The sequence below is a fragment of the Hyperoodon ampullatus genome (genome assembly GCF_949752795.1).
Source record: "Hyperoodon ampullatus genome assembly, chromosome: 5".
NCBI classification, from domain to species: domain Eukaryota; kingdom Metazoa; phylum Chordata; class Mammalia; order Artiodactyla; family Ziphiidae; genus Hyperoodon; species Hyperoodon ampullatus.
Window position 1 is genome coordinate 107,921,841 of NC_136918.1, and position 14,566 is coordinate 107,936,406.

The 14,566-nt window shown below is 37.3% G+C and overlaps 1 protein-coding gene across 7 annotated transcripts in view; it reads right to left on the minus strand.

The window, feature by feature from the left end:
* Nucleotides 1-14,566, minus strand: part of CADM2 (cell adhesion molecule 2) — a gene marked incomplete at both ends in the record, with an annotated part of 1,071,386 nt that overhangs the window by 283,376 nt on the left and 773,444 nt on the right. The gene's annotated exons all lie outside the window — the stretch shown is intronic.

Genomic DNA, 14,566 nt, shown 5'->3' on the forward strand with positions numbered 1-14,566 from the left:
TGTTTTCATTATTGATATTTTTAATCTAATATTTATAGCACATATTGGGCTGGTTGCATCTATGTGTACTCCTTGAATATTTTCATTATTCATCTATTCAGAAGACATACAGTGAATACCTATGGATTACTAGGCCCTGTATTAGAGATTAGCAGAGTTTCTTGCCATTTATGAAGATAAAGGAACATTTAAATAAAGACAATCAAGTGTGGTAAGCGTTATGAGAGAGGAAGGACAGGGGACCATGGGAGCTCATAAAAGAAAGCCACCCAGATGTGAAGGGGATGAGGCCAGCTGTGGAAAGGGTGAGTAAACCAGGCGGAGAAGGCTCAAGTAAAACTTCGGATCTTCGGATCAAGTAAAACTGAGCCATATACAGTATGACTCACACAATCTCTCTCTCTCTCCTGGTCTTACCCATCCCATCTGCATCCAGAGCCCTGATATTCTTGACTCAGATAAGTGGACATTTAGCTGGAGTAGATACAGTCAGAGTTCCTGCACAAACACAGATACCCATCAGAAACCTGGGTAGAGAAATAAATTGACTAAAAAAGGAGAGACAAGGACAATTTAAGCTGTTTTGCCTGCTTCATTTTCTTTTGGCAATGCTGTGTGCTTATTTTTTAAATGGCTGTCTAGACATAAATGAGATAAAGTTGATTAAAGGAAGAATACAATGAACTTTGCAGTGCTTTTATTTTAAAACCAAACAATATTGAGACCTATTAAGAGCAGTATGACAAGAGAGAGGCTTTGAAGTGTAGAAGAGGAATGTTCCTGAAGAGTTTCATAGAGAAAAAAATATCTCTAAAGAGTCTCATAAAGAGTTTTCTTTTTCCACTAATGGAGTTATGCTTCAACAGAAAAAGAAAAAAAAAAGTTATCAATTTATAAAACAATTTCATAAACATGAATTTTTAAAGACACATTGAAAAGATATTTGATATCACTGTAAAATGTTAAAAAAACCTGTATTTCTTTGATTCAAATTCCATTACAGCTTACAGAGGAAACTCATTTATATCAAAGTTTTTTAATATATCAATTGCTATACCTCCTTATATTGGGCCCACACTAATTGTCCTTTCCATAAAATGTCATCTTATAGCACATAATCTATTAGAAAACTTTCCCACATACTATGTAATATATAAAAACAAAATAAATATGAAACTTACTATGTTATTTTGATGATCTCATTAAGACAGATTAAATGTTTCAGAATCTAAGAAGGTCCAAAGTTTTCATAAATTTGAAGTTATTCTATTTCAAATGATGAAAGTCTTCACATTACATCAGGGACCATTGATTTATATTTTTTATTGCACTGCTGCTATCATTAAGTATTTAACATCCTTTGCTCAGTTATAAGGCACTGGAACATCACAGAAGGCTGTTTTGGGGTTAATCCTATGCCCCCCATCTTCTTCTTCCCATTAGAGGGTTCTTTCACTTTCATCAGCACTCTATCAATCTCTCATTATAAGTGTCTTATTCACCTTTTCCTTTTAAATGGAGGGAGGACAATTTATTTCTATTAATATACAAACATTTAAGAAAGCATAGAAAATTATTTGTCATGCAATATAAAGATCTGGGTTTCTGTAATGTGTTCACTATCTACTCATAGATAACCCTAAAATAAATTACTTACTATCTTTTAGTCATGTATCCCTCATCTATAAAACTACTATCTCACAAGGTTGAATAAAGGATAATTTTTAAACTATAAAAGTGCTTGATAAACATTTAAGGGTCAGATAAGTACAGGATGTTGCTCGGAATACTTCTGGTATTTATTGTAATATGGTGGCATAGTTTTGAAACATTATTATTACATTTCTTTCATGTATTTCCTAATCCATTTAGGTCTCCTTTTCACCCTGCCCCCCCCCCCATCTCCTAAACTATGCAGTAGTTAGGCTGTTCAGTATCATAACACAGGGGAAATATATATGTTCAAAAATTAGAGGAAATGAAGTATTCCTGGCCTTCAGATTTTAAAAGCCTAGACCCTAGGAAGTAAAATTTGGACTTAAACAAAAGATTTGGAAAGAAACATGATGGGGGAGAGGTGGGGAGGTTAGACACATCCACAAGAAAAAAAATCCATGAGTAGGAGAGAGATTAGAAGTAGGGGACCAGTCAGCCCCTGAGTCACAAGTAGATAGAGAAGCCCCAGAAGGATGTGAGGAATCCTTAAGCAATTCTGCCTGAATAGCTCCTAGAGCTGGGACAAGCCCCACAGAAAACAGGGCAGCATATTCAGTATAGGAAGAGAGAGTTTTCAGCAGCCCTTCAAGTCTCTGTGGTCCCCAGCTTGACTCAAGGGCTGCACGATGATACCAGAAGGAGAGAGGAAGACAGAGGGATGGGGAAGAGGAGGAGGGAAGGGGGCAGAGAGAGAGATAAGAGAAGATTCATGGCAAAAAGATGGCACAAAATAATATTTTGTTGAATTTAGAAAAATGCAGTTACATTATCTGCACTTATTATTATTTTATTTTTTCGGTACTCGGGCCTCTCACTGTTGTGGCCTCTCCTGTTGTGGAGCACAGGCTCCGGACACGTAGGCTCAGCAGCCATGGTTCACGTGTCCAGCCGCTCTACCGCATGTGGGATCTTCCCGGACCGGGGCACACACCCGTGTCCCCTGCATCGGCAGGCGGACTCTCAACCACTGCTCCACCAGGGAAGCCCCTGCACTTATTTTTAAAGAATTAGAATCTTAATGTTACAACATGAATTATCCTTATTTTCATTTCTAAAATCTTTGTTTTAAATGAAAAGGTAGAATACACAGGGTTTCATCAAATATATATACATCAGTTTTATTTTTATAATAAAATAATCCTAATTATCAACTGGCATATTCCTAGAAACTGTGAATAAGCAAAAAGGAATACTAAATAACTGCAATCTATCTAAAAGCCCAAGAAATTTCTTTTTTTCTTTTCTTTTTTAAAGAAGATGTTGGGGGTAGGAGTTTATTAATTAATTTATTTATTTTTGGCTGTGTTGGGTTTTCATTTCTGTGCGAGGGCTTTCTCTAGTTGTGGCGAGCAGGGGCCACTCTTCATCGCGGTGTGTGGGCCTCTCACTGTCGTGGCCTCTCTTGTTGCGGAGCACAGGCTCCAGACGCGCAGGCTCAGTAGTTGTGGCTCACGGGCCTAGTTGTTCCGCGGCATGTGGGATCCTCCCAGACCAGGGCTCGAACCCATGTTCCCTGCATTAGCAGGCAGATTCTCAACCATTGCCCCACCAGGAAAGCCCCGCAATTTCTTTTTTTATTATAAATTTATGTATTATTTATTTATGGCTGCCTTGGGTCTTCGTTGCTGCATGCAGGCTTTCTCTAGGTGCGGCGAGCGGGGGCTACTCTTCATGGCGGTGCGCGGGCTTCTCATTGTGGTGGCTTCTCTTGTTGCAGAGCATGGACTCTAGACATGCGGGCTTCAGTAGTTGTAGCACGCGGGCTCAGTAGTTGTGGCTCGTGGGCTCTAGAGCACAGGGTCAGTAGTTGTGGTGCACAGGTTTAGTTGCTCTGCAGCATGTGGGATCTCCCTGGACCAGGGCTTGAACCCATGTCCCCTGTACTGGCAGTCAGATTCTTAATCACTGCTCCACCAGCAAAGTCCCCAAGCAATTTCTACGTCAGTCACTTCCCATGGTGTCTTAGGATTGCCATGAAATGATTTGTGTTCATGATGATACCATCCTAGTTGCTATTTTGAAAGGTTTTCCATCAAAGTGGTTAAATAAAAATGTCTTTGTGCTTGAAAAAAAGTGCTAATAATGCAGAAAATTCACTTAATTTGATCACTGTATTTTCCTGACACACATATCTTCTGTATTTCCTAATTGACTATGAATGTCGTTGATTTTTTCATTGTGTTGGAGCGAGGAAGGGTAAACTTGTGGATGGGCTTGGATCAACAGAAAAACAAACAGATCATGGAGAAATGAAGAAAGAAAAATAGATGAGAGAGAGAAAGATTAACAAGGGAGAAATATGAGAAAGAAAATAGGGAAGGCTCTCTAAATTTATTTCACACTCAGAATTTCACATAAAATTATTTATATACATTTTCCATCATTATTATTACAAATAATCCCATGTTAAAAAAATCAATTATTATAATGTAACAATAAATATATAATTGAGCAGAATGCATAATTTATAATTCTTTTAATTACTTAATCTCTGAATATAAAACCTTCTGACATCAGTTTTAAAGATTATATTAAATCTGAAAAAAATGTACATAAGTTCTTACCACTCTAAAGATGTCTTTCTGAAATACTTTTGAGAAAAAAGAGGATATTTTAAAAATTAATTTGAGAGAAGAACATGTTGACTAACCATTCTTTATTTTCAGAAGGATGGTTCAAAAATGCTTAAGAGGGGCTTCTCTGGTGGCGCAGTGGTTGAGGGTCTGCCTGCCGATGCAGGGGACATGGGTTCGTACCCTGGTCCGGGAGGATCCCACATGCTGTGGAGCGGCTGGGCCGGTGAGACATGGCCGCTGAGCCTGCGCGTCCGGAGCCTGTGCTCCACAACGGGAGATGCCACAACAGTGAGAGGCCCACGTACCGCAAAAAAAAAAAAAAAAAAAAAAAAAAAAATGCTTAAGAGAATTCCAGTTAAATAATTACAACAGGTAGACAAGGATACCATGGAAGCAAGAATGTAATAATATTTAGCTATCGAGTTAGACAAAATACTTTTTAAAAAGTGATTATATCTGATGTTGGCTAAGATTCAAGGAAGAGGAAACTCTTGTTTTTGTGGATTTGTGTTGGTAAAAGAGTGAATTTTCACAATCTCATATGAATGTAATCTGGAATAATGTAAAAGCAAATTTTACAAATAGCTGTATAATTTAACCCAGCAGCCTAAGTTCTCAGTACTCATGTTATAGAAATAAAAGGATTAAAATACAAGCATATATTTAAAGCTTGTTTATTGAAGCACTTTGTATAATGGGGGAGGGGAGAGGAAACAACCTAAATTTTCCTATGAGTTAGGAAATATTTTGGATTATTCATATTATGAAATATTATGCAATTGTGTATTATTATGAATATTATACCTATGTACATATACATATATACCTATGAATAATGTCTATCACATACATCAGCTATTTGCCTCAGCTGTGAAGATAGGATATAAACTATAAACTTTCCATATATACTTTTACATTATTTCTTGCACTGTTCCCAACTCAGCTAATGGGAAAGACATCCCTCCAATGGCATAGACCAAAACCTTGAAGACATCCTTGACTCTTTACTTTCTCTTGTATTCTGCCTCCAAACTGAGAAAATTTTACTGGCTATCCTTTTAAATCAACTGCAATTTCTTCTTCACCAACTTCATGCTAGCACATGATAAAAGCTACCATCATCTCTTTGCTATAATATTACATTAATGTCAACCCCCAACAACTAGACTTATGTTTTAAACACATAAGACAGATCATGTCACTCTTTGCTGGATATCCTCCAATGTTTTCCCACTGCATTCAGTTTAAAAGCTGAGTCCTGAGCTTCCCTGGTGGCGCAGTGGTTGAGAGTCCGCCTGCCAATGCAGGGGACGTGGGTTCGTGCCCCAGTCCGGGAAGATCCCACATGCCACGGAGCAGCTAGGCCCGTGAGCCATGGCCGCTGAGCCTGAGTGTCCGGAGCCTGTGCTCCACAATGGGAGAGGCCACAACAGTGAGAGACCCACGTACCGCAAAAAGAAAAAAAAAAAAAAAAAAAAATGCTGAGTCCTAAGCAAGCTAGCCTACCAGGCCCTATGCAACCAGGTCCAGTGACCTAATGATTTCATCTACTCCTGCCACATCTCACTTCCTTTCTTTCCCTGCCTCAGTCTGCTCTACCCACACCAGATCCCTTGCTCTTTCTTAAATATGCAAGCACACTCCTTCTTGAAGTGTCCTGCATTGCCCTTATTCTTGACACATGAACCTCTGTCCTCAATATCCTCATGGCCTGCTCCCTCGTTGCCTTCAGTTTGTCCACATGTCATCTCAAAAAGGCCTTCCCCTCACTACTTCACTTACAAATAGCAATCCTCCCATCTCCAGGCATGTCCTAACCCCATTCCCTGTGTTTTCTTCATAGTACTAATCACCTTCAAACATAACTATGTTGTTTCCTTATTCTTCTATGTTGTCACTTGTCTTCCCCCACTAGAACATATGTTCTATAAGGACAGGGATTTTCTCTCTTTCCTTCATTATATAAACCCATGTAACTGAAGCACCTGAAATGGAGTTTGGCCAAGAGTAGGTGCCTAATAATTATTTTAGAAGTTAATAAATATGAAGTCTAAGCTCTTTAAAATAGTATTTTATTAATATTCTTTTAAAATTATGTCTTGTGAATTAAAGCAGCCCTTCCTTTCTTAAACCCACACCTGAAATGTTTTAATAAATGCTTCTGAATCTCTTTTCAGGAGATTTTAAACTTTGTGTTTAAATTGCTTTCACTCTTAAGCTGCCTTGTTGTTCTATTCCGTGTATGAATTCCTGTGTCTCAGTTTGTGAGAATAAGGCTTGTAGAATATTCCACCAAATACAAGAGAGGTCATGAATTCCTTTTATACCAGGATCAATAACCATCTGAATTGGACAGATTAAATTAGCCACAGGCTGGTGGAGGCAGGAGGATAGATGGACAGCTTCTGTGAGTCTCTTGTAGTTCTATATAAAGTGTTTATTAAAGTTTCAATGAGAAAAAAAGGCACTAAAATGCAAAGGTAAACATTCTGCTTTAAAGTGATAGAGACAAATGGCCTTGTACTACACAAACTTTTTCATCGATGGTATAGATCATCTGCAGTATGTTTTTGTGTTGCCTGTGAAAACGATGTGTGGAGAAAGGCACTACTTGAAATTCAGTTCCAATATCATGTTGGCTGAAAAGCTGTGCTTCTTAGTAAATCCAACCAAATACACTGACATTTTCAGAGTGCATCTGATACATTTCAATAATTAATTCTTAAGTCAAGAAAGAGTCAAGGAATCAGATGAAGAAGCACAGTAGGCTGAAAATTGCCAGTGGGAAGAAATTTAAAAAATAAGCCATAGATAGAACCTCTTCAAGCTGAAAAGAGGTCAGTGGAATACTACTGGAAACAGGGATAAAGCTTCAGGGGGTTTTATTATTATTATTTACATAAACCACCCAGAGAGTAATGTGAGCTGCTCAGGCCATAACTTTGCAGAAATTGGTAGACTCAGAGAAAGAAATATGCAATCACATAGTAGAACTAAATCAATGAAGTCCATAAATAATAACCAGTCGGAGAAGAAAAATCTCACACAAAAATATATTATCTGTTAAAGAAAGCAGATTGTAGAATGACGGTGCTGCATAGGAACTTGAGAACTGCTTCGACAAGCCCCATCACCAAGTTTTATTTATATTCTATAGATAGATGACCTTTATCCTCAGATTGGAGGGTGTCACAGGATTGCCAATTGAAACTGTAGAATTATATTAGTACTTAAGTACTTTTTAATGTGGAAAAGACAAATTTCAGATATGTTTTGAAAAATAATTTTCATGATGTCCCAGATTGTGTTTTAATCCTGCTCCAAAGTACTTACTCTCTTAAATACTATCAATAAAAACTGCAAAAAAAATTATAATTTAAGTTACTGATACTTAATTTAAAAATACCAGTTCAACTTATTTTATCATCTATTTCTTAAGGGTTTATCATGGGCTTTTTGGCATGGAGAGACAGATACAATCAGATCATTATATTCAGTGACCTACTGAGAATATTTCTTTATAGTGGCTTTTAACACCAGGTCCCAGAAAAGTTTAATGTGTGTAGAAAGATATGTATGCATAACATCTACAGCTTGCTTTATCAGGTGAAATTCACCTGTTGGAAGTAAAAGAATGCCTATACAAGCAAGTGTCTACCATCTGGCATAGGAACAACTAGATGACACTATCATAATGACAGTAGATCAATAATCCAAGCCTCTAACAAGGAATATAAAACAACAATATGCTTATTTTAAAATTCTTGAAATGTCAATGTGTGTTCTTGTATTCTATAATCTGGTAATAGGAAATGAGAGAGTGTTAGATACTCCTAGACAAAGCCTTTTATATTCCTAGATGCTAGACCTGTGCCTAACATGAAATAGGTAGTCGACTTACTAGAAAAATACATATTTTATATCCCTCAAGAACTTTCAAGGAAGTAATAATTTATAAAAAGAAGTGCTCTGAATTTAGAAATTCACTACATGATTCCTTATAATTCAAAAGATTTATGAACTAGTGGTTTCCAGTTGTCTCTATGAGCTACAGGATAACTTTTCAAGGAAAGTAAATTATATATACTTTAGTCCCAATTTTATTTTCTAAGTGAGTGAAAGAGTAAAATATACAACTCAGATGAGGGGAGTAACAAGTACATTTAAAAATCTTAGCTTAAATAATATAAGGTGGTCCTGGCATAGACAGGGAATTTTCCATATGTGAGATAATTTGTTATTTGGCAATAAAATAAAATAATCACTATTTTTGCCTCCTGGGGAAAATAAATTTTCTAAGACAAGAACAAGTGACACTGCACTAATACACTTATCAATCATATGGAGAAATTCTGAAAATATAAACAGGGCAGCTGTTGGCTGAGATGATCTCCTTAAACTGAAATAGAAGATAATATCTAAAACTCTTAGATGCTCAGGTCACATGCTTGAAGAATTTCAACACTTCTTTGCTTATGGCTGTATTAATTTATATAACAGTACTGAAAAAAGCTCATAGCAAGATTCAATTAAATCTTACTAAGTGACACTAGGTATCTGAGTAAGTAGCTATTCGAGAGGCACACGGGAACAGCACAAAAAGTTCCTGTCGATTTGTAGAAAGGGGAAGGAGAACTATTGCCCTGGAGAAGAATTACTGATGCCTATTTGGGCTATTCTGGAAAAAGCTGCTAGATCAGGTGAGTATAGAATTGAGCTCTGAATGTAGAGAATATGATTTAAAAGTAAACATATATATCAATATCAGATATGAGGAATTAATCCGAGCTGGGAAACTATAGAGCTGCTTAAGAAAGCTAGAAGGAAGTTGGCTCCAAGTATTTTGTGGTAGGGTTGTTGGGCAAATGCCTTGTACAGGAAAGAACAATTAATGGAAGGGAACCAGTTGACTTACAGACTTGAAAATTTTTTTTTTAATTTTTTTAATTGAAGTATATTTGGTTTACAATGTTGTGTTACTTTCTCGTGTACAGCAAAGTGATTCAGTTATATATATATATATATATATATATATATATATATATATATATATATATATCCTTTTTCAGATTCTTTTCCATTACAGGTTATTATAACATATTGCACACAGTAGTGACTTTAAATTGTTAGAGTAAGTAGGAAAAACTAGGGAATCTGGTGGTAAACGGCTACACTGATACAAGAAGAAGATAATTAGGACCTCATATTCCTTATTATTCCAAGAAGAAAAAAATAGGGGGAGAAAAGCAAAAATGAAGACAGAGTATAAAAAGACAGTGCAATTGGTAATGGTAAGTACCAAAGTGGAGCAAAAATTAAAGTCTATCAACAAACCTGAAGAATAGCTACTATAGATTGAAAAGTAGTTACTGAAGCAAACCTCTGGAATTAGTGTGGAAAAATGTGAGCTATTTGATCTCCACTCTGTCAGGAAGAGTTCATTATACCTGATCTATGACTTAAGCTATTGGACCAAATGCTATTACAGCTCTCATTGGGACAAGGCATACAACCAGAACATACTGTTTATCTATTGGAAGAGTAAAACATTCTATAAGTTACAGTGAGTAGCAATAGCACACTTTACAGATAGCAGAGCTGTTTCCAAGATAAACCTAGCTGATTAAGCTAAATCTATTTGTAAGAGTAAGAATTAAATGTTTCCATCTCATAACAGAGATCACATCTGCCCTTTGAACATGACTCTCAATAACTGAAATAAATAGATAATTGTTTTGAATGCAGGCTTGGGTGTCATGTCACAGGATTTGATAAGAATTCACAATTTAAAAATTTTGATTTTCTGACAGGTCTTTGTTATTTTTTTTCTATTACCCATAATAGACTGTCTCATGAGGTAGCTGTTTTTTTAATTCATATTTAGGCAATTGTTTAATTTTATCTATTCCCAGTGCTTCCTCACCTGTAAATATAAGTGCTTTGATATTTGAAATTAAAATAGTTCTATTATCTTCAAAATAAGAGCCCTCTCTGACATTGTGTTCCTCACAATGAATGTAACATGCATTTTGTATGTACTTTCAATAATTTTATTGTCAGCTTACTCATTTTCCAGCCACTTTATTATTTCCCCTTAAATTACTTTTTTCTCTTTCTCAATTATATGTCCAAGTTAATTTTGGATCTGTCATGTATATTTATACAAACTACTGATGAAGTTCAGGTAGTTATATAATTTTAAAAGTAAACAAATCCTGTCTCATTTGTTAAACCTCAGTAACATAAAATATATCTTAGTGTAGTCATCTTCTACCAGTTTTAGAAGTGATAATATGATTGACATCTTAAAACTTACTGCCCATATTCCAATCTATTTCAAGACGGCAGTTTCTTTTAAGGCTACAGAGAACTTTTCAACAACAAAAGCAACATGACTCTATTCCTTCAAATTTTGTTTTGTATGTAAATCAGTACTAGTCAAAGTTTAATAAGTTTAATAATAGAATATATAAACTGATAATGCAATCTTCATTCCATTACACTAAGTGGAAGTCAATGATAAATTGGATAATCTAGGACAAAATTGTGATGTTTACAATTTCCCCATGAAGAAAAACTAAGGACTATATATACCTTTTTTTCTCCCCATTATATCTTAGCACAGTAAACACATTCAATAAAAATGTATCAAAATAAGGAACATACTTGGTTTACTCTCTTTCCAAGGATGTTTGGTAAGATAAAGCATAAAAGAAATATCATTACTGATTTTTATTCCATGCACATATATCATTGGCATGGGCTCAGAACAAGGGCACCTTTTATTCATTACTAAATATCAAGTTCCTGGCTCTGTGACTGTACCTTATTTATTTAATAATGATTTACATCTAGACATTAGTTGGTTGTTTTAAAAGTACTTTCATGTATTCTTTTGATCACTATAACTCTATGATGTAGGTAGTACTGATATGTATACCCCTACTATACTGCTATGAAGAGGAAATTAGTAGAATAGATACTAAAACCCAGGTACTCTGATAACCTACAAAGCCTTTAACATTATACTTTGCTACTGATAAATACGTTGTATTATGCTGTCAGGTCAAAGGATTTTTTTTCATTGAAAACATATAACCATCACTCTATCTAACTTGAAATATAAACTTGAATTTATTTTTAGTGTAATTTAGCTGTTAGACTTATAGCACTTGTTTGCAAATGCCCCTAAATGTCTAACTGTTACACACTGATCACTGTATTTCTCCTTATTATAGACTTTTTTCTATTTAGAAACCTGTAAGAAGCCACAAACCTTGGGATTTTAATTACAACCCCTCTAAACCCCCACACAGGAGCTGTAGAATAAGTAAATACCAATTTTATTAACATAATAGAATGACATGAACCAACTGAATGAATGGAGTCACAGAAGATCCTGCCTTTTGGATAAGATGTGCTTTAGATAAAATAAAAAGTATTATAATAATTTATTTATGATGGAAATGAGGATATAAACTTAAAGTAGCAATGTTTAAAGTAATTTCTAATTGCTGTACAAAGCTGTACTCTGTTTTACTGGCAAATGAGTTATGTTTATCCACATGTCCACAGGAAAGCTCAAGACTGATTTGTATTTCAAGAAGAAAGGAGAGAGGGGAAAATGAAGCTTCATTAAATCAGGTAAAAAATAATATTCTTGGTCTTGCCTGGTGGCGCAGTGGTTGAGAGTCTGCCTGCCGATGCGGAGGACGTGGGTTCATGCCCCAGTTTGGGAAGATCCCACATGCCGCGAAGCGGCTGGGCACATGAGCCATGACTGCTGAGCCTGCGTGTCCAGAGCCTGTGCTCCGCAACGGGAGAGGCCACAACAGTGAGAGGCCCGCGTACCGCAAAAAAAAAAAAATAATAATAATAATAAAAAATAATAATAATATACTTTCAGATTTGCAAATAGAGTATCTAGAGTTGCCTTTCCATCCTGACCCACACTAGTTTGTAATGTGTCACATGAAGAGGGACAGTTACACAGCAGCAAATACTGAGCTACTCCACAGAGCAAATACAGTCAAAATCCTTGTACACTGAGAAGTAAAAATCAGAAACCAGGTCAAATGAAGATGCAGTTTAAAAACAAGTAAAATTATCTACATTTTGACCCACTGACTCATCTTACGTAAAATTTTCATGAAAATACTTTTTAACCCTGTTACCCTCTTCTGAGTGAAACATTTTATATTAGTTATGCCTAAATCTTTTCTAGAACATTACTCACCTGATTGAAAAACTAATTACCTCCTCACTTTCCCAGGAAGGAATAAGTGAGGTTAACATATGGTGAATGAATGAGAAACCCAGAAGAAAAAAGAATAATAAAAAAAAAAAAAAAGAATGAGAAACAACAAAAGTGTACTGGGAGAATATTTTCTTCACCAATATACTCAACAATGTAGGTCCAATTTATTTGTTCCTGATAACAACTCATTACAATTTTCCTTTACTTCCATAACTAGCCCCAGTCCTACCTGGGTGGATGGGACCTAGGTAAATGCATTTAAACAAATGATTAAGATTAAATGAATTGTAACATTGATCAACCTGGTATCTTTAGAGGCTTTAATAGATTAAAAGTTTTAACTCAGTAGTCACTATCTCAGATTTGGAATTGTTGCCCTGCCTCTTACTCATTTTGTTAACTTAGACAAATTTCTTAACACTTTGTGTCATTTCTCTCACTGTACAAAGGATAATAATAGTCCCTATCTCAAATAGCTTTATGAGGACTAAATTAGAAAACATACATAAAATGTTTAGTGTAATGTCTGGCATACAGTAAACATTCAAGAAATCTTAGCTGTTATAATTATTGTTATCTACTTATTTAAAAGTTAGAAAAAGGTTGCAGTAATAACTTATATCTTTAAAACATTATTGTACCATCATATATAGCAACGTCTTCAGCAATTTTCCAAGAGAAGTGAGATAAACTAGAAGGTGGATTAAGAAAGCAATCTTAGGGCTTCCCTGGTGGCACAGTGGGTGGGGGTCCGCCTGCCGATGCGGGGGACGTGGGCTCGTGCCCCGGTCCAGGAGGATCCCACGTGCGTGGAGTGGCTGGGCCTGTGAGCCATGGCCACTGAGCCTGCGTGTCCGGAGCCTATGCTCCGCAACGGGAGAGGCCACAACAGTGAGAGGCCTGCGTACCGCAAAAAAAAAAAAAAAAGAAAAGAAAAAGAAAAAAAAAGAAAGCAATCTTAATGCTCAACATCACTAATTATTAGAGAAATGCAAATCAAAACTACAAAGAGGCATCACCTCACACCAGTCACAATGGCCATCATTAAAAAGTTCACAGGGAGAGGGGCAAGATGGCAGAAGAGTAAGAAGCAGAGATCACCTTCCTCCCCACAGATACATAAGAAATACATCTACACATGGAACAACTCCTACAGAACACCCACTGAACGCTGGCAAAAGACCTCAGACTTCCCAAAAGGCAAGAAACTTCCCATGTACCTGGGTAGGGCAAAAGAAAAAAGAATAAACAGAGACAAAAGAAGAGGGACGGGACCTGCATCAGTGGGAGGGAGCTGTGGAGGAAAGGAAACACACTAGGAAACCCCTTTGAGGACGTAGACTGTTTGTGGAGGAGGGGGGAAGCTTCAGAGCAGTGGAGGAGAGCACAGCAACAGGGGTGCGGACGGCAAAGCGGAGAGATTCCCGCACAAAGGATCGGTGCTGACCAGCACTCACCAGCCCGAGAGGCTTGTCTGCTCACCCGCCGGAACGGGTGGGGGCTGGGAGCTGAGGGCTTTGGTTGGATCAGTCTGATTGCAGGGAGAGGACTGGCGGTGTGAACACAACCTGAAGGGGTTAGTGCACCATGGCTAGCCGGGAGGGAGTCCGAGAAAAAGTCTGGACCTGCTGAAGAGGCAAGAGACTTTTTCTTCCCTCTCTGTTTCCTGGTGTGTAAGGAGAGGGGATTAAGAGCGCTGCTTAAAGGAGCTCCAGAGATGAGCGTTAGCTGCGGCTATCAGTGCGGACCACAGAGACGGGCATGAGACGCTAAGGCCGCTGCTGCCGCCACCAAGATGCCTGTATGCAACCACAGGTCACTATTCACACCTCCCCTCCTGGGAGCCTGTGCAGCCCGCCACTGCCAGGGTCCCATGATCCAGGGACAACCTCCCCGAGAGAAGGAAAGGCGTGCATCAGGCTGGTGCAAAGTCATGTTGGTCTCTGCTGCCGCAGGCTGGCCCCGCACTCCGTCCACCTCCCTCCCCCAACAACCCCCCCACCCCCCGGCCTGAGTG